This window comes from Arachis ipaensis, chromosome B3, assembly GCF_059453495.1.
Source record: "Arachis ipaensis isolate K30076 ecotype BB chromosome B3, ASM5945349v1, whole genome shotgun sequence".
NCBI classification, from domain to species: domain Eukaryota; kingdom Viridiplantae; phylum Streptophyta; class Magnoliopsida; order Fabales; family Fabaceae; genus Arachis; species Arachis ipaensis.
Genome location: NC_142438.1, coordinates 45,136,033 through 45,154,725, shown reverse-complemented (window position 1 = coordinate 45,154,725; position 18,693 = coordinate 45,136,033). Strand labels below are relative to the sequence as shown.

The 18,693-nt window shown below is 41.0% G+C and overlaps 1 non-coding gene across 1 annotated transcript; it reads left to right on the top strand.

Annotated features, from left to right (window-relative positions):
- Positions 1-17,660: 17,660 nt before the first annotated feature.
- LOC148570475 (small nucleolar RNA R71) lies at positions 17,661-17,768 on the top strand. The gene has a single exon (XR_015908682.1). It is a non-coding gene; the product is annotated as a small nucleolar RNA R71 (small nucleolar RNA).
- Positions 17,769-18,693: the final 925 nt, after the last annotated feature.

The following is an 18,693-nucleotide window of genomic DNA, read 5'->3' as shown; positions in this document are numbered from 1 at the left end:
AAGAGTGAGGTGAAGTTTCTTAGTCACGTAGTGAGCAAACAGGGAATAACTATGGATCCTGCTAAGGTAGAAGCAGTGATAAATGGGAGCGACCAACTTCAGTGACAGAGATCAGGAGTTTCCTAGGTTTGGCAGGGTATTATCGAGGATTCATTAAGGGATTTTCACAGCTCGCCTTACCTTTAACTAAGCTGACTAGGAAGGATACACCTTTTGTATGGATTCCGGAATGCGAAGAGAGTTTTCAAGCATTGAAGCAAAGGTTGACTACTGCACCCGTGTTGGTATTGCCTGAGCCAAGTGAACCATTTGAAGTATACTGTGATGCATCATTAAAAGGTTTGGGGTGCGTTCTGATGCAGCACCGGAATGTTGTAGCATACACCTCATGGCAACTCAGGCCACATGAAATGAACTACCCGACTCACGATTTAGAACTTGCTGCTGTTGTGTTTGCTCTGAAGATTTGGAGGCACTATCTCTATGGCATTAAGTTTCATGTTTTTTCAGACCATAAGAGTTTGAAGTATCTTTTTGAGCAGAAAGAGTTGAATTTGCGTCAGAGGAGGTGGATGGAGCTTTTGAAAGACTATGATTTTGAATTGAATTACCATCCAGGAAAAGCGAACGTTGTGGCGGATGCCCTAAGTTGAAACTCTTTATATGCATCTTGGATGATGCTACGGGAAGAAGAGCTATTAAAGGCATTTCAAGGTTTGAAACTAGGAGTTAGGAAAGAATCTGGAACTCTATGTTTGAGTCAGTTGAAAATTTCAAGTGATTTTAAATTAGAACTTCTAAAGGCTCATCAAGATGGTGAAGCATTACGTAAGGTGTTACGGGCAATTGAACAGGGAAAATAGTGGAGAGTGTCAGAAGGTAAGGATGGTTTATGGAGGTTTAAGAACCGGATTGTTGTGCCAGATGTCGGAGACCTGCGACAGAGTATTTTGACGGAAACTCATAAGAGCGGATTTTCAATTCATCCAGGAAGTACCAAAATGTACCAAGATCTGAAAGCAATGTTCCGGTGGCCAGGAATGAAGAATGATGTGGCGTTACATGTATCTAAATGTTTAACGTGTCAAAAGGTTAAGATTGAGCATCAGAGACCATCAGGAAGCCTTCAGCCTTTACAGATTCCACAATGGAAATGGGAGAGTATCGCAATGGATTTTGTGATAGGTTTGCCTAGAACCCGGTCTGGTTGTGACGCTATTTGGGTAGTTGTGGATCGACTGACAAAATAAGCTCACTTTCTCCCCATCCGAATAAGTTGCACAATGGAAGAATTGGCTCGAATGTACATCAAAGAGATTGTTAGATTGCATGGCGTGCCTTCTACCATTATATCTGACAGAGATCCTCATTTCACATCAAGGTTCTGGGGAGCCTTTTAGCGTGCATTTGGGACTCAGTTGAGTTTGAGTACTGCATATCACCCTCAGACAGATGGTCAATGATAAACCACTATTTTATGGTTTATCTTGTGTTCAATTGAGTGGTTTCATCAAGTCTTTGCCCACTTATTCATATGATTTGCATGATTTTACAATTTCTTCCTAGTTTTGTTCTATGGTTGAAAACTTGCTTTCTAGAAATCTCTAATTTGTGTATTTTAAATTCTCCTTTATACCATCCGATGCCGTGATCCGTGTGTAAAGTGTTTCAAGCTTTATAGGGCAGGAATGGCTTAGAGAATGGAGAGGAATCTTGCAAAAATGGAAGGAACACAAGAAACTAAGGAGATAATCAGCAAGCATCGACGCGCACGCATAGCTCACTCGTGCGCACGACATCGAGAAATTTGCAGCGACGCGTGTGCATGCCTGACGCGTACGCGTGGATTGGAGTTTGCACAAAGACGCGTGCGTGTGGATGACGCGTACGCGTGACACGCCAAGACGACAAGCGACGCGTACGCGTGACTGACGCGTACGCGTGACTGACGCGTACGCGTGACTGACGCGTACGCGTGACTGACGCGTACGTTGACATGCGCGATTTGCAGAATTAACAAAAAACGCTGGGGCAATTTCGGGCCGAGTTTTGACCCAGTTTCCGGCCCAGAAACACAGACTAGAGCCAGGAAACATGCAGAGACTCAGCACACATTCTCATTAGCATAGTTTTAGTTTTTAGATCGGAATCTAGAGAGAAAATTACTCTTCCTCTAGGTTTTCTATACATTCATAGTTTATCAGTTTTATGCTTTCGCTTTGGATATTGAAGAGTCATCACCTCCATTGAAGTTACTATTCTAGTTTGTTTTCTTATTCCCTTACTATTCCATATACTTAATTCTTGTTTAGAGTTACAATTGGATTATTTTTAGAATTTATTTTTATGTTGCATTTTGGATTTATTAATACAGAGAATTACTTTTACCTTTAATTAATTTTCAATCCCTATTTTATTTAAATTATCATGTCTCTTTTCTATTCCTTACTCCCAACAACGAAGATGGTATCCATGTTGATGGAGTAGACTCCCAACTTGACATGGGGGTTTGTTAAAAGGAGACACTTGAGTTGGAACGCTCAAGTGATTAGTTAAATTGGAAGTTGTTGGCTAATTCTCTATTTACTAATGCTAGACCTTCCCAAGGGAGAGGACTAGGATTTGTGAATAAGAGTTAGCTCAATCACTTGACTTTCCTTTATTTAGTAAGGGTTAACTAAGTGAAAACAACAACCTTTGATACTAAACTTGAGAGAATTACAACAAGGATAGAACTTCCAATTAACCATTTCCCCAGTCAAGGCTTTTTATTTTGAATAATATAAATCTCTTTTAATTTTCATTGCTCCAATTTACAATTAATTATTTTGTGTCATTCAACTCTCAAAAATTTCTCAGAAAACTCCTGATTAATAAGATAGCACCCTTTTTGTCAACTCGTTGGGAGACGACCTGTGATTCATACTCCCAGTATTTTTATTCTAATTTTGTGACAACCTTTCTAAATTTATGAGCGGATTTTAGCTGGTTAAGAACTATACTCGCAACGTATTTCTATATTGATTTCTTAATTGGCTGACTCCCGCCTCCCATCAATTTTTGGCGCCGTTGCCGGGGAGTTGCAATTGTGTGCTAAATTATTAGTTGGTGTAAATATTTTTAATTTTATTTATTTACATATTTTATTTTATTTTATTACCATGAGCTATATGTTTTTCTCATTGAATGACGCGTTCACTGTCTGATCCGAGCTTAGCTGCATTTGATCCTGAAATTGAAAGAACTCTTTCACGTATTAGGCGAGCTCGGCGTTGGTTAGCCTCTGAGGGTGGTGAAGTGATTGTTATCGATTCACCAGTCTCATCTGAGGATGAATCTGAACCGCCATCTGAGGGAGAAACAAGCTCATCTACTACTGATTCAGTTGATTCATGTGCAGATAGTATGGCAGCACCTAAAAGGATTACTCTCCAGGAAGCTGGAGCCCCCGACTTTACTCTGCAACCGTACCAAGTGTGTCATCCAAATCTGGCTGCAAATTTTAAACCGAAGACTGCACTAATCAACTTGATGCCCAAGTTTCATGGCTTACCTCCTCAGGAGCCTATCAAGCACCTCAGGGATTTTCAGATAGCCTGTTCTACTGTTAGGCGTCATGGTGCAAATGAAACTTCTATTCTGCTAACCGCCTTCCCGTTTTCTCTTGAGGAAAAGGCGAGGGAGTGGTACTACTCCCAACCTGAAGCAACTGTTACCAACTGGGATACGCTCAGGAGAGAATTCTTGGAAAAATACTTTCCAACTGAAGTTACAGATAGATTGAGGAAAGAGATTTCCTGCATCGTTCAAGGTGAATCAGAGACTCTCTATGAGTACTGGGAGCGCTTCAAGAACCTTCTGGACGCATGCCCCCATCACATGATTGACAAGTTAGTGTTGATCAGCTACTTCACTCAAGGTATGAATCATCGGGATAAGACTACATTAGATGGTGCTAGTAATGGTTCCCTGAAAAAGTACAAAACCGCAGATGAAGCATGGCAACTGATCAGCGATCTAGCTGAGTCCACTCGGAATCACAGGCACAGGAACAGCCACACAAAGGCTGTTGCAGAGGTTTTCTCTGGCTGTGAGACTACTGCTGTCACACAAGCTATATGTGAAATGACCAACCTACTGAAGCAGATGCAGTTGAATCAACAACAACCTCAGCCTCCCCACCACAACAAAGCCAATAGTTGGTCCCCCAAAGAGTATGTAGAATTTGTGCTGATTAAAATCATTACACTAATGAGTGCCCGCAGCTCCAACAAGAAGACAACACTGTGGCAGCTACTCATAACTTCTATGACCACCCGAATTAAGGATACAATCAACAAGGCGGCAACTACAACCAAGGTGGGAACTATAACCAAGGGTGGCAGGACAACTCCAACCAAGGTTGGAGAGATAATTTCAACCATGGCTGGAAGGACAACTATAACAGAGGAGGCAGAGACAACCAAGAAAATCAGAGGTGGAATAATAATAACAGTCAGCAGAACCGGAATCAACAGAACCATTCCTATCAACAGCAGAATCCGAACTAGCCTTACAGAGCACTTCACCTAAGGCAGTCCTAAGGACCTTAACACAATCAACAACAGGTCCCTCAGATCACTTACCCTCCTTCCTCATCAAATGACGAGATGTTTCGTTCTCTTGCACAAGGATAACAAGACATGCAGACTACACTAAACTCTACTTTAAATGGTCTGAATGCCACTTTACAAGCTCTCGTGTCCCAGATAGATTCATTACCTACTTCCACCAACCAGCCTTCAAGCTCCAGTGGAATTCCTTCTCAACCCTTACCTAACCCCAAGGGTGGCATCAATGCCATCACTTTGAGGTCCGGAACCACACTGCAAGAGAGAAATCAGGAGGAGCTAAGCCCACAAGAACACGCCCCAGTTGAAGACTTAGTTGAAGTGGAAGATGCTGAAGAGGAAGAGGTAGTACAATACATGGTTGAAGAAGAAGTATCTCAGCCAAGGAGTGGAGCACCAAAGGACGCAGATGCTGCAAGTGGCACCATTCCTATTCCATTTCCACACCTTGCAAGGAAGTCCAGGAAGCAGACGGAACTTGATCCCAAAATGGTAGAAATCTTCAAAAAGGTTGAGGTAACTGTTCTCCTTTTTGATGTTATTCAACAAGTACCTAAATATGCAAAGTTTCTGAAAGATTTATGCATACATAAAGATAAAATTAATGAATTAGAAACTATTCCTTTAGGTAGTTCTATGTCTGCTTCAATGGGAGGTATACCTGAAAAATGTAGTGACCTAGGTCCATGCATGGTTAACTGTACTATTGGGGGTGTAATATTTTCTGACTGCATGTGTGACTTAGGAGCGTGCGTAAGTATTATGCCATTGTCTATATATGATGCTTTGAGGCTCCCTCCCTTAAAAGGTCGGCAGCTCGTTTTGTGTTAGCAGATAAAAGCATTATTATAGTAGTTGGAATAGCTGAAGACGTGCTGGTGAGCATTAAGGGGCTCACATTTCCCATTGACTTCTATATCTTGGAAATGCCCCCTAATGACTCAGGAAGACCATCATCAATCCTGCTTGGAAGACCATTCCTGAAGACTTCAAAGTTCAAGCTGGATGCCTTCTCAGGAACTTACTCATTTGAGATAGATGGCAGAGCAGTGAGTTTTAATTTGAATGAAGCTATGAAGCACCCTCCGGAAGATCATTCCATCTTCCAGTACGACATCATTGATGAAACTGTAGCTGCAGTTCACCAAGAAGAAGCAGAAGAGAAGCACATGGAGCAAGTTCCAAGTGTGGGGACACCCTCTGAACACAATGAGGACACTTTTCCATTATCACTAGCCCCAGATGATCCAGAGCCCAGCCATGAGCAGATATTGGAATTAAAGTCCCTTTCACCCCACCTCAAGTATGCTTACCTTGAGGATAATCAGAAGCTCCTAGTTATCATTGCAAGGGAACTCACTTCCTAGCAGGAGGAGCAGCTGCTCAGTGTGCTGAGAAGACACAAGAAAGCAATTGGATGGAGCTTGGCGGATATAGTAGGTATCAGCCCTCAAGTTTGTGAGCATATGATATTTTTAGAAGAGGGAGTAAGGCCTGTCCGTCAACCCCAAAGAAGATTGAATCCCACCATCTTAGAAGTTGTCAAGAAAGAAGTGATCAGGCTACTTGAAGCAGATATCATTTACCCCATCTCAGACAGCGAATGGGTCAGTCCAGTACAAGTGGTGCCCAAGAAGTCTGGAGTCACAACAGTAAAGAATGAGCATGGAGAGCTCCTGACAACTAGAGTGCAAAATTTATAGAGAGTTTGCATTGATTATAGGCATCTTAACTAAGCTACTCGCAAGGATCATTACTCCTTGCCATTTATTGATCAGATGCTTGATCGCCTGTTAGATCCAACAAAGGTAGATGTTATTTCTAGTTTACCTTACCCTCTTCCATGAGGAAAGTCCGTTCGTTCCTTTGCCATGCAGGTTTCTACAGGAGATTCATTAAGGACTTCAGTAAGGTAGCATTGCCTTTATCCAGACTGCTATAGAAAGATGTTGAGTTCGAGCTGAGTGAGGATTGCATGCAAGCATTTGATAAGCTGAAAATCGCCTTGACTCAAGCTCCGATTGTGAGAGGACCAGACTAGAGCCAGCCTTTTGAGATTATGTGTGATGCTTCTAACCATGCAGTAGGAGCGGCGTTGGCTCAGCGTGAAGGTAAGGATCCTTTTGTAATTGCTTATGCGTCTAAGACCTTAGACGCTTCTCAGTCTAATTACACCACCACTGAAAAAGAGCTTCTGGCTATTATTTTTGCTCTGAATAAATTTTGAGCCTATTTACTTGGTACTAAGGTGGTAGTGTACTCAGACCATGCAGCTCTAAGATATTTATTAGCTAAAAAAGAGTCCAAACCAAGGTTGATACGTTGGATACTGTTGCTGCAAGAATTTGATTTAGAAATTAAGGATATGAGTGGTAACCAGAATTTAGTGGCAGACCACTTGAGTCGCCTTGAGCACATTAAGGATGACTCCACTCCTATCAACGATACTTTTCCATTTGATAGCTTGCATGCAGTATCTGAAGTAGTTCCTTGGTATGCACATGTAGCTAATTATCTAGTTAGCCATACTTTCCCTCTTAATTTTACTAAGCATCAAAGGGACAAGCTGAAAAGCGAGTCTAAATATTATATATGGGATGACCCATATTTATGGAGGTATGGTGCTGACCAGATAATTAGAAGGTGTGTGTCTCAATCAGAATTCCAGTCTATTTTAGAGGCCTGCCACTCCTCTGAGAGTGGAGGACATTTTGGCCCTCAAAGAACAGCTAGAAAAATTTTAGACTGTGGATTCTGGTGGCCCACTCTTTTTAAGGATGCTGCTACCTTTTGCGAATCTTGTTCCCCATGCCAAAGGTTTGGTAATATATCCAAGAGAGATGAGATGCCCCAACAGATTATGCTATTCTGTGAAATTTTTGATGTTTGGGGCATTGGCTTCATGGGCCCATTCCCAAACTCTAGTGGTTACCTTTATATACTATTAGCTGTAGATTATATTTCTAAATGGGTGGAAGCAATTTCTACCCGTACTGATGATGCTAATACTGTTGTCTCTTTTGTTAGAAACCATATTATATGTCACTTTGGATCACCACGAGCAATTGTGAGTGATCAAGGCACTCACTTTTGTAACAGGAGATTAGCAGGATTACTGAAGAAGCATGGGATTTTTCACAAAGTAGCAACAACTTACCATCCCCAGATTAATGGGCAAGCAGAGGTATCTAACAGAGAAATAAAGCGCATTCTGGAGAAGATAGTAAAGCCTCATAGGAAGGACTGGAGCACCAGACTTGTCAATGCACTTTGGGCGTATCGGACAGTGTACAAGACACCCATTGGGATGAGCCCTTTCCGCTTAGTGTACAAAAAGGCTTGCCACCTTCCAGTGGAGATGGAACACAAGGCTTTCTGGGCGGTGAGGGAGTGCAACATGGGATTTGAGGAAGCTGGTGCTGAAAGGAAGCTGCAACTAGCAGAATTAGAGAACCTTCGCCTAGAAGCATATGACAACTCCAGGTGATACAAAGAGAAGATGAAGGCTGTCCATGACAAGCACATAAAAAGGAGAGAGTTCAAACCAGAGGAGTTGGTTCTTCTTTATAACTCCAGATTGAGACTCTTGCCAAGCAAGCTGAGATCAAGATGGGAAGGTCCCTACAGAGTAGAAAAGGCAAAGCCATACGGAGTCTTTCACCTGCGTCATCCTTCTAGCTCCAAATGCATCAAGGTCAATGGACATCGCCTAAAGCTTTATCATGGTGAGAAAATGAAGGATCACAAAGAGCTAGAGGTCTTCCTCTTAGAGGACCCACCAACAGAAGCAGAATGAGCCTGAAGACCGTCCAACTTAAGAACGTAAAAGCAAAGTGCTAGGTGGGAAACAACCCACCATGGTATGATCGTTCTGTTTCAGTCTTAGTTTTATTTTATTTTATTATACTTTATTTTTCTTGGTGACTCTTCTCATAATTTCTGCATATTCATCTGCATGCTGCACTTTGCATTCTGCATAATAAAAAAAGCACAAGACGCACAAGCGTCGCTGACGCGTACGCGTCATATGTGCATGTGAAACAAAGAAGAATGAAACAAAGAGTTACACGGGAGCATGGCTGGAGGCGTGCTTTAAGCACAAACACGCCCACGCGTACGCGTCCCTGACGCGTACGCGTCGCTTGCAAAATTAGCCCTCCATGCGTGCGCGTCACCCACGCGTACGCGTGGCCCTGCAAATCGGCGTAAATGAGTGTATGGCCAGAGAGTTATGATGGTGTGGGGATGAAATTGTGCTGGAAGCATAAACCCCATCACGCGTACGCGTACGCGTCATTTTTCCAATTCAGGCCATTCACGCGTGCGCGTCCTTGACGCGCACGCGTCGCCCTAAAATTTGGCAATGTGCGTATTGAAACAGAGAGTTGTGCATGTGCGAGGCTGCCCCACGCGTACGCGTCACTTGAAAATAGCGCAACCTACGCGGACGTGTGCAGGACGCGCATGCGTCGCATGCGACGTACAGTTTTATTAGATCTGCGCCAGAATTCTTATCTTTTCTCCCCCAATCCCAATTCTCTCTTCTCCTTTCTTAATTATTTCTTCTCCCTTCTTTCTACTTTATTTATTTATTCTTTTACTTTTTCTTACTTTCTTCCTTCCCTCTTCATCTTCTTCACCAAGGTTCTTTTCTTTTCCCCCTTTTACTCTTCCATTATATTCCCTTCTTCTTTCTCTTTTTAATTTAATTATCTAAGTTTTTTTGTCTTTCTTTTTCTTTTTACATCCTTTTAATTGGTGTTAGAAATTTAATTGGGTGATTATTTTTTTCTATATTTTTTGCTTGTAGATATATAAAGGGGTTAATTGGCAATTAATATTAAATTTTTAGGTTTCTTGCTTTTTCAAATTTAATACTTCCAATAATATATTTACCATGCATACTAAGTGTTTGTGAAAAATTCCGTATAGCATTGTGCATTTTTCATTATTCTATCCTTCTACTCTAATGCCTGTTTTTTACAAAACCCTTTAAATATTTTATTAATTGAATATAATTGTCAATACAAACTTGATGGTTAGTTTGTTACGAGTGATAATACATTTTAGTTATTGATGCTTGATCTATGCTACTCATGCCTTTGTCGGCATGCTAATAAACATCTTGCATCTACTTGCCATAATATGCACTTGCTATATTTTTATGGATGAACTGATCACATGTAGTCGCGATCATGTGTTAATGACATCCTTCTTTACCTTGGCATTAATTATCACTTGTACTACCCTCTTCCTTGCTTTAACCATTGGCTTTACAAGTTACTTTCCTTTTCCCCTTTCAGGATGGCCACCAAGAAGGGCAAAGAGAAAGCTACTCCCAAACCACCGGCAAGGAGAGGAACAAAAAGAGCACTAACTGCGGAACCATCTTCGACATCAGTAAAGCCCTCAACAAAGCGAGTCAAGAGGATCATTAAGGTCAATGAAACAGAGAAAGCCTTTCCAGCAAGGGACACTGTGTGGTTCACTAACCGCTACTGTGAGCAGATGTTCCCCATCTTGGCTGAGCGAAACTATAACAATGAGCACCTACTCATCCTCCCAACCCACATTGTTGATTTTGTTGAGCCCCGGATTGAGCGCAGACAATGGGGATTCTTACGGAGACAGCCACGGCAGGTTAATCTCTCATGGGTAGTTGAATTCTAATCCACTTTTCACATGCCAACCATGCAGTCTGTCTATGTCCGTGAAAAGCAAGTCCCTATATCCAAAGGGGCCATTCAGCGAGCTTTAGATTTTCCCCCTGCTCCAGAAGGATTGGACGCATACCAAGAAGCCTCTGTCAAGTGCCAGACATACCAATTTGACTGGGACGCCTGATAAAACCATATTTTATGATGTATTTTGTGCTCAATTTAGGTGATTTATTCAATCCTTCACTCACTTATTCATGTAAATTGCATGGTTTTACTTTACCTTCCTTATTATGTGATGTATGTGAAAAATATGTTTCCTATGCTTAAAAATTATCAATTTTAATTACCCTTTATTACCATTCGATACCGTCATCTGTGTGTTGAGTACTTTCAGGCCTTATAGGGCAGAAATGACTTAAAGGATGGAAAGAAAACATACAAAAATGGAAGGAAAGCACAAAATAGAGTTTTGAAGAAAAGGGCAGCAACACGAGCGTATGGACGATGCAGCCGCGTGCCTAGCGCGAAAAGACAGCGATGCGAATGCGTGACTGACGCAGACGCGTGCCTTGAGCAGAGCGCAAATGACGCGTACGCGTGACCGAAGCTAACGCGTGATAAGGAAAACTCCCAGATGATGCGACTGCGTGACCCACGCGGACGCGTGACAGACGCCACGCACCAGAAACTGCAGAAAACGCCTCCAGCGATTTCTAAAACCCTTTTGGCCCAGATCCAAGTCCAGAAAACATAGATTAGAGGTTATAAAGTGGGGGAATGCATCCATTCATTAACATGCCTTCCATTATTCACTTTTAATAATTTAGATGTAGTTTTTAGAGAGAGAGGTTCTCTCCTCTCTCTTAGGATTTAGGATTAGGATTTCTCTTAAAGGAATTAGGATTTCTTATTATTTCAACTTTATTATTTCAACTTACAATTTCTTCCGAGTTCCAGGTTCAATGTCCTTTTTATTTATTTTATCAATTTAGCTTATGAACTCTTTATGTTTGGATTAATTTTCTTTTATTAATGCAATTGAGGTATTTCAGATTTATGGTTCTTATTTAGCCTTTTACATTCTTGGATTTAATTGATTAACTAGAGGCTCTTGAGTTATCGAACTTATCGTGATTGATTGTTATGTCTGCTAATTGAATTGAATTCCACTAACTCTAGTCTTTCCTTAGGAGTTGGCTAGGACTTGGGAATCTAACTAACTAGTCCACTTGACTTTCCCTTGCTCTCGTAAAGGTTAATTAAGTGGGATTAACTTCAATTCTCATAAGAATAACTAGGATAGGACTTCCAAATTTTCATACCTTGCCAAGAATTTTATTAGATATTAATTTATTAATTCCTGCAATTTATTTTCCTTGTTCAAACCTTTCAAAACCCAAAACAATGTTTTCCATAACTAATAATAAGAACACCTCCCTGCAATTCCTTGAGAAGACGACCCGAGGTTTGAATACTTCGGTTTATAAATTTTATTGGGTTTGTTACTTGTGACAACCAAAACGTTTGTAAGAAAGGATGATTGCTTGGTTTAGAAACTATACTGGCAAATGGAATTTATTCTGAATCTAAACCATCAAGCATCCGTTCTTTCAAAAATGGCGCCGTTGCCGGGGAATTGCAAACGTGTGCTGGTGCGCAGAAGTTGTGATTACACTTTAATTATGTAAAATTCACCACTCTTTCTTTCCCTGACAACGGCGCCAAAAACTTGGTGCGCAGAAATTGTGATTACACTTTGATTATGTAAAATTCATTGCTCTTTCTTTCCCTGGTAATGGTGCCAAAAACATGATGCCAATACCATGGTTCACAACTTCGCACAACTAACCAGCAAGTGCACTGGGTCGTCCAAGTAATACCTTACGTGAGTAAGGGTCGAATCCCACAGAGATTGTTAGTATGAAGCAAGCTATGGTCACCTTGTAAATCTCAGTCAGGCGGATATAAAATAGTAATGGGGTTTTCGAAATTAATTAATAAAATAGGGAGAGAAATACTTATGTAAATCATTGGTGAGAATTTCAGATAAGCGTATAGAGATGCTTTCGTTCCTCTGAACCTCTGCTTTCCTGCTATCTTCATCCAATCAGTCTTACTCCTTTCCATGGCTGGCTTTATGTAATGCATCACCATTGTCAATGGCTACTTTCGGTCTTCTCTCGGGAAAATGATCCAAATACCCTGTCACGGCACGGCTAATCGTCTGGAGGCATCACCCTTGTCAATGGTTACATCCTATCCTCTCAGTGAAAATGGTCAACGCACCCTGTCACGGCACGACTATTCATCTGTCAGTTCTCGATCATGCTGGAATAGGATTTACTATCCTTTTGCGTCTGTCACTAACGCCCAGCACTCGCGAGTTTGAAGCTCGTCACAGTCATTCAATCATTGAATCCTACTCGAAATACCACAGACAAGGTTTAGACTTTCCGGATTCTCTTGAATGCCGCCATCATTCTAGCTTACACCACGAAGATTCTGATTAAGAGATCTAAGAGATACTCATCCAATCTAATGTAGAATGGAAATGGTTGTCAGGCACGCGTTCATAGGGAATGATGATGATTGTCACGTTCATCACATTCAGGTTGAAGTGCGAATGAATATCTTAGAAGCGAAATAAGATGAATTGAATAGGAAACAGTAGTACTTTGCATTAATCTTTGAGGAACAGCAGAGCTCCACACCTTAATCTATGGAGTGTAGAAACTCTACCGTTGAAAATACATAAGTGAATAGAGTTTATTGGTCTCGGCCCCAGAGGGGAACCGGAGTAACCAAGACTCTGAATACAATGATAAAAAGTTCTATTTATAATAAACTAGTCACTAGGGTTTACAGAAGTAAGTAATTGATGCATAAATCCACTTCTGGGGCCCACTTGGTGTGTGCTTGGGCTGAGCTTGAGTGTTATACGTGTAGAGGTCATTCCTGGAGTTGAACGCCAGTTTTGGTGCCAGTTTGGGCGTTGAACTCCACTTTGCAACTTGTTTCTGGCGCTGGACGCCAGAATTGGGCAGAGAGCTGGCGTTGAACACCAGTTTGCGTCGTCTAAACTTGGGCAAAGTATAAACTATTATATATTGACGGAAAGCCCCGGATGTCTACTTTCCAATGCAATTAGAAGCACGCCATTTCGAGTTCTGTAGCTCCAGAAAATCTATTTTGAGTACAGGGAGGTCAGAATCCAACAGCATCAGTAGTCCTTCTTCAACCTCTGAATCTGATTTTTGCTCAAGTCCCTCAATTTCAGCCAGAAAATACCTGAAATCACAGAAAAACACACAAACTCATAGTAAAGTTCAGAAATGTGAATTTAACATAAAAACTAATGAAAACATCCCTAAAAGTAACTAGATCCTACTAAAAACATACTAAAAACAATGCCAAAAAGCGTATAAATTATCCGCTCATCACAACACCAAACTTAAATTGTTGCTTGTCCCCAAGCAACTGAAAATCAAATAGGATAAAAGGAAGAGAATATACTATAAATTCCAAACTATCAATGAAACATAGCTCCAATCAAATGAGCGGGACTTATAGCTTTTTGCCTCTTGAATAGTTTTGGCATCTCACTTTATCCATTGAGGTTCAGAATGATTGGCATCTATAGGAACTCAGAGTTCAGATAGTGTTATTGATTCTCCTAGTTCATTATGATGATTCTTGAACACAGCTTCTTTATGAGTCTTGGCCGTGGCCCTAAGCACTTTGTTTTCCAGTATTACCACCGGATACATAAATGCCACAGACACATAATTGGGTGAACCTTTTTAGATTGTGACTCAGCTTTGCTAAAGTCCCCAATTAGAGGTGTCCAAGGTTCTTAAGCACACTCTTTTTTTTTTGCTTTGGACCTTGACTTTAACCGCTCAGTCTCAAGTTTTCACTTGACACCTACACGCCACAAGCACATGGTTAGGGACAGCTTGGTTTAGCCGCTTAGACCAGGATTTTATTCCTTTAGGCCCTCCTATCCACTGATGCTCAAAGCCTTGGGATCCTTTTTATTTGCCCTTGCCTTTTGGTTTTAAGGGTTATTGACTTTTTGCTCTTGCCTCTTGGTTTTAAGAGCTTTTGGCTTTTTCTGCTTGCTTTTTCTTTTTTTATTTTTTTTTGCCTATTTTTTTTTCTGCAAGCTTTGTTCTTTGCTGCTTTTTCTTGCTTCAAGAATCATTTTTATGATTTTTCAGATTATCAAATAACATGTCTCCTTGTCATCATTCTTTCAAGAGCCAACATATTTAACATTCTTAAACAACAACTTCAAAAGACATATGCACTGTTCAAGCATACATTCAGAAAACAAGAAGCATTGTCACCACATCAATATAATTAGGCTAAGTTCAAGGATAAATTCGAAACTCATGTACTTCTTGTTCTTTTGAATTAAAATATTTTTCATTTAAGAGAGGTGATGGATTCATAGGACATTCATAACTTTAAGACATAGTTACTAACTACTAATGATCATGTAATGAAGACACAAACATAGATAAGCACTTAACATAGAAAATGAAAAACAGAGAATGTAGGAACAAGGAATGAGTCCACCTTAGTGATGGGTGCGTTTCCTTCTTGAGGAACCAATGATGTCCTTGAGCTCTTCTATGTCTCTTCCTTGTCTTTGTTGCTCCTCCTTCATTGCTTTTTGATCTTCTCTGATTTCATGAAGGATGATGGAGTGCTCTTGATGTTCCACCCTTAATTGTCCCATGTTGGAACTTAATTCTCCTAGGGAGGTATTGACTTGCTCCCAGAAATTTTTGTGGAGGAAAGTGCATCCCTTGAGGCATCTCAGGGATCTCTTGATGGTGAGCTTCCTCATGTGTTTCTTGAGCTCCATGAGTGGGCTCTCTTGTTTGCTCCATCCTTTTCATAGTGATGGGCTTTAGAGATGAATCTTTCCATCTCCCATGGCTCAGAGGTGAAAGCATTTTCCTTCCCTTTCCTCTTTGAGGTTTCTCTGGCCTTAGGTGCCATTAATGGTTATGGAAAAACAAAAAGCTTATGCTTTTACCACACCAAACTTAGAATGTTGCTCGCCCTCGAGCAAAAGAAGAAAGAATAGAAGAAGAAGAAGAAGATATGGAGGAGATGGATGGATGTGTGTATGGATGTGAGTGGTGAATGGAAAACAGAAGGGATGATCATGAATGGAGAAAGAGAGGGTGAGGTGGGTGGGGATCCTGTGGGGTCCACAGATCCTGAGATGATCCTGTGGGGTCCACAGATCCTGAGGTGTTCAAGTATTTACAACCTTGCACCAAATTAGGCATGTAAAATGCCCTTGCACACAACTCTGGGCGTTCAGCGCCAGGTTGGTGCCCATTTTGGGCATTCAACGCCCATTTGTTGGCCATTTCTGGCGTTGAACGCCAGAACCATGCTTGTTCTGGGCGTTCAGCGCCCAGACACTGCCCATTTTGGGCGTTCAGCGCCAGAACCATGCTCTGTTCTGGCGTTGAACGCCAGGCAGGTGCTTCTTCCAGGGTGTGATTTTTCTTCTGCTGTTTTTGATTCTGTTTTCAATTTTTATATTTATTTTGTGACTCCACATGATCATGAACCTATAAAGACATATAACTAAGAAAAATATAGTTAGATAAAAATTGGGTTGCCTCCCAACAAGCGCTTCTTTAATGTCAGTAGCTTGACAGTGGGCTCTCATGGAGCCTCACAGATGTTCAGAGCATTGTTGAGACTCTCCAACACCAAACTTAGAGTTTGGATATGGGAGTTCAACACCAAACTTAGAGTTTGGTTGTATCCTCCCAACACTAAACTTAGAGTTTGACTGTGGGGGCTTTGGTTGACTCTGCTTTAAGAGAAGCTTTTTATGCTTCCTCTCCATGGATGCAGAGAGAGATCATTGAGTTGCAAACACAAGGTTGTCCTTATTTAATTGAAGGATCAATTCTCCTCTGTTCACATCAATCACAGCTCTTGCTGTGGCCAGGAAAGGTCTTCCTAGGATGATGGATTCATCCTCTTCCTTTCCAGTATCCAAGACTATGAAATCAGCAGGGATGTAAAGGCCTTCAACCTTTACTAACACGTCCTCTACTTGTCCATAAGCCTGTTTTCTTGAATTGTCTGCCATCTCCAATGAGATTTTAGCAGCTTGCACCCCATAGATTCCCAGTTTCTCTATTACAGAGAGGGGCATGAGGTTTATCCCTGAACCAAGGTCACACAGAGCCTTAAAGATCATGGTGCCTATGGTACAAGGTATTATGAACTTTCCAGGATCCTGTTTCTTCTGAGGTAATGTCAGTTGATCCAGATCACTTGGTTCATTGGTGAACAAGGGAGGTTCATCTTCCCAAGTTTCAATACCAAATAATTTGGCATTCAGCTTCATGATTGCACCAAGAAACTTGGCAGTTTGCTCTTCAGTAACATCCTCATTCTCTTCAGAAGAGGAATACTCGTCAGAGCTCATGAATGGCATAAGGAGGTTCAATGGAATCTCTATGGTCTCTAGATGAGTCTCAGATTCCTTTGGTTCCTCAGAGGGAAGCTCCTTATTGATCATTGGACGTCCCAGGAGGTCTTCCTCCTTGGGATTCACGTCCTCTCCTTCCCTTACAGGTTCGGCCATGGTGCTTATGTCAATGGCCTTGCACTCTCCTTTTAGATTCTCTTCTGTATTGCTTGGGAGAGTACTAGGAGAGATTTCAGTGATCCTTTTACTCAGCTGGCCCACTTGTGCTTCCAAATTTCTAATGGAAGACCTTGTTTCATTCATGAAACTCACAGTGGCCTTAGATAGATCAGATACTAAATTTGCTAAGCTAGCTGGGTTCTGCTCAGAATTCTCTGTCTGTTGCTGAGTGGATGATGGAAAAGGCTTGCTATTGCTAAACTTGTTTCTTCCACCATTATTAAAGCCTTGTTGAGGCTTTTGATCCTTCCATGAGAAATTTGGATGATTTCTCCATGATGAGTTATAGGTGTTTCCATAAGGTTCACCTAAGTAATTCACCTCTGCTATTGCAGGGTTCTCAGGATCATAAGCTTCTTCTTCAGAAGATGCCTCTTGAGTACTGTTGGATGCAGCTTGCATTCTAGTCAAACTCTGAGAAATCATATTGACTTGCTGAGTCAATATTTTGTTCTGAGCCAATATGGCATTCAGAGTATCAATTTCAAGAACTCCCTTCTTCATAGGCGTCCCATTATTCACAGGATTCCTCTAAGAAGTGTACATGAACTGGTTATTTGCAACCATGTCAATGAGTCCTTGAGCTTCTGCAGGTGTTTTCTTTAGGTGAATGGATCCACCTGCAGAAGTATCCAATGACATCTTTGATAGCTCAGATAAACCATCATAGAATATATCCAGGATGGTCCATTCTGAAAGCATGTCAGAAGGACACTTTTTGGTCAGCTGCTTGTATCTTTCCCAAGCTTCATAGAGGGATTCACCTTCTTTCTGTCTGAAGGTTTGAACATCCACTCTAAGCTTGCTCAGCTTTTGAGGAGGAAAGAACTTGGCTAAGAAAGCCGTGACCAGCTTATCCCAAGAGTTCAGGCTGTCTCTGGGTTGAGAATCCAACCAGATTCTAGCTCTGTCTCTTACAGCAAAAGGGAAAAGTATGAGCCTGTAGACTTCAGGATCTACTCCATTAGTCTTAACAGTATCACATATCTGCAAGAACTCAGTTAAGAACTGAAAAGGATCTTCAGATGGAAGTCCATAAAACTTGCAGTTCTGCTGCATCAGAGAAACTAATTGAGGTTTCAGCTCAAAGTTGTTTGCTCCAATAGAAGGAATGGAGATGCTTCTTCCATGTAAATTGGAATTAGGTGCAGTAAAGTCACCAAGCATTCTCTTTGCATTATTATTATTTTCGGCTGCCATCTCCTCTTCCTGTTCGAAAATTTCTGAAAGGTTCTCTCTGGATTGTTGTAATTTAGCTTCTCTTAATTTCCTCTTCAAAGTCCTTTCAGGTTCTGGATCTGCTTCAACAAGAATGTTCTTGTCCTTGCTCCTGCTCATATAAAAAAGAGAGAACAGAAAAATAATAATAATAGGGGTCCTTTTTACCATAGTATAGAGGTCCCAGTGTGAGTTAGAAGAAAAGAAGAAGAAAAAATTCGAACACAGATGGAAGAGAGGGTTCGAATTTGGGTGAGATGAAGTGTTAGTAGATGAATAAATAAATAGAGGGAGATGAGAGAGAAGGGGAATTTTCAAAAATAATTTTTGAAAAAGAGTTAGTGATTTTTGAAAATAATTTTTGAAAAAGGTTAGTAATTTTCGAAAATTAATTTTGAAAAGGGTTAATAGTTTTTCAAAAATTCAAATAAAAAAAATAAAATAATTAGTTTAATTAAAAAGAAATTTTGAAAAAGAGGGAGATATTTTCGAAAATGAGAGAGAGAGAGAG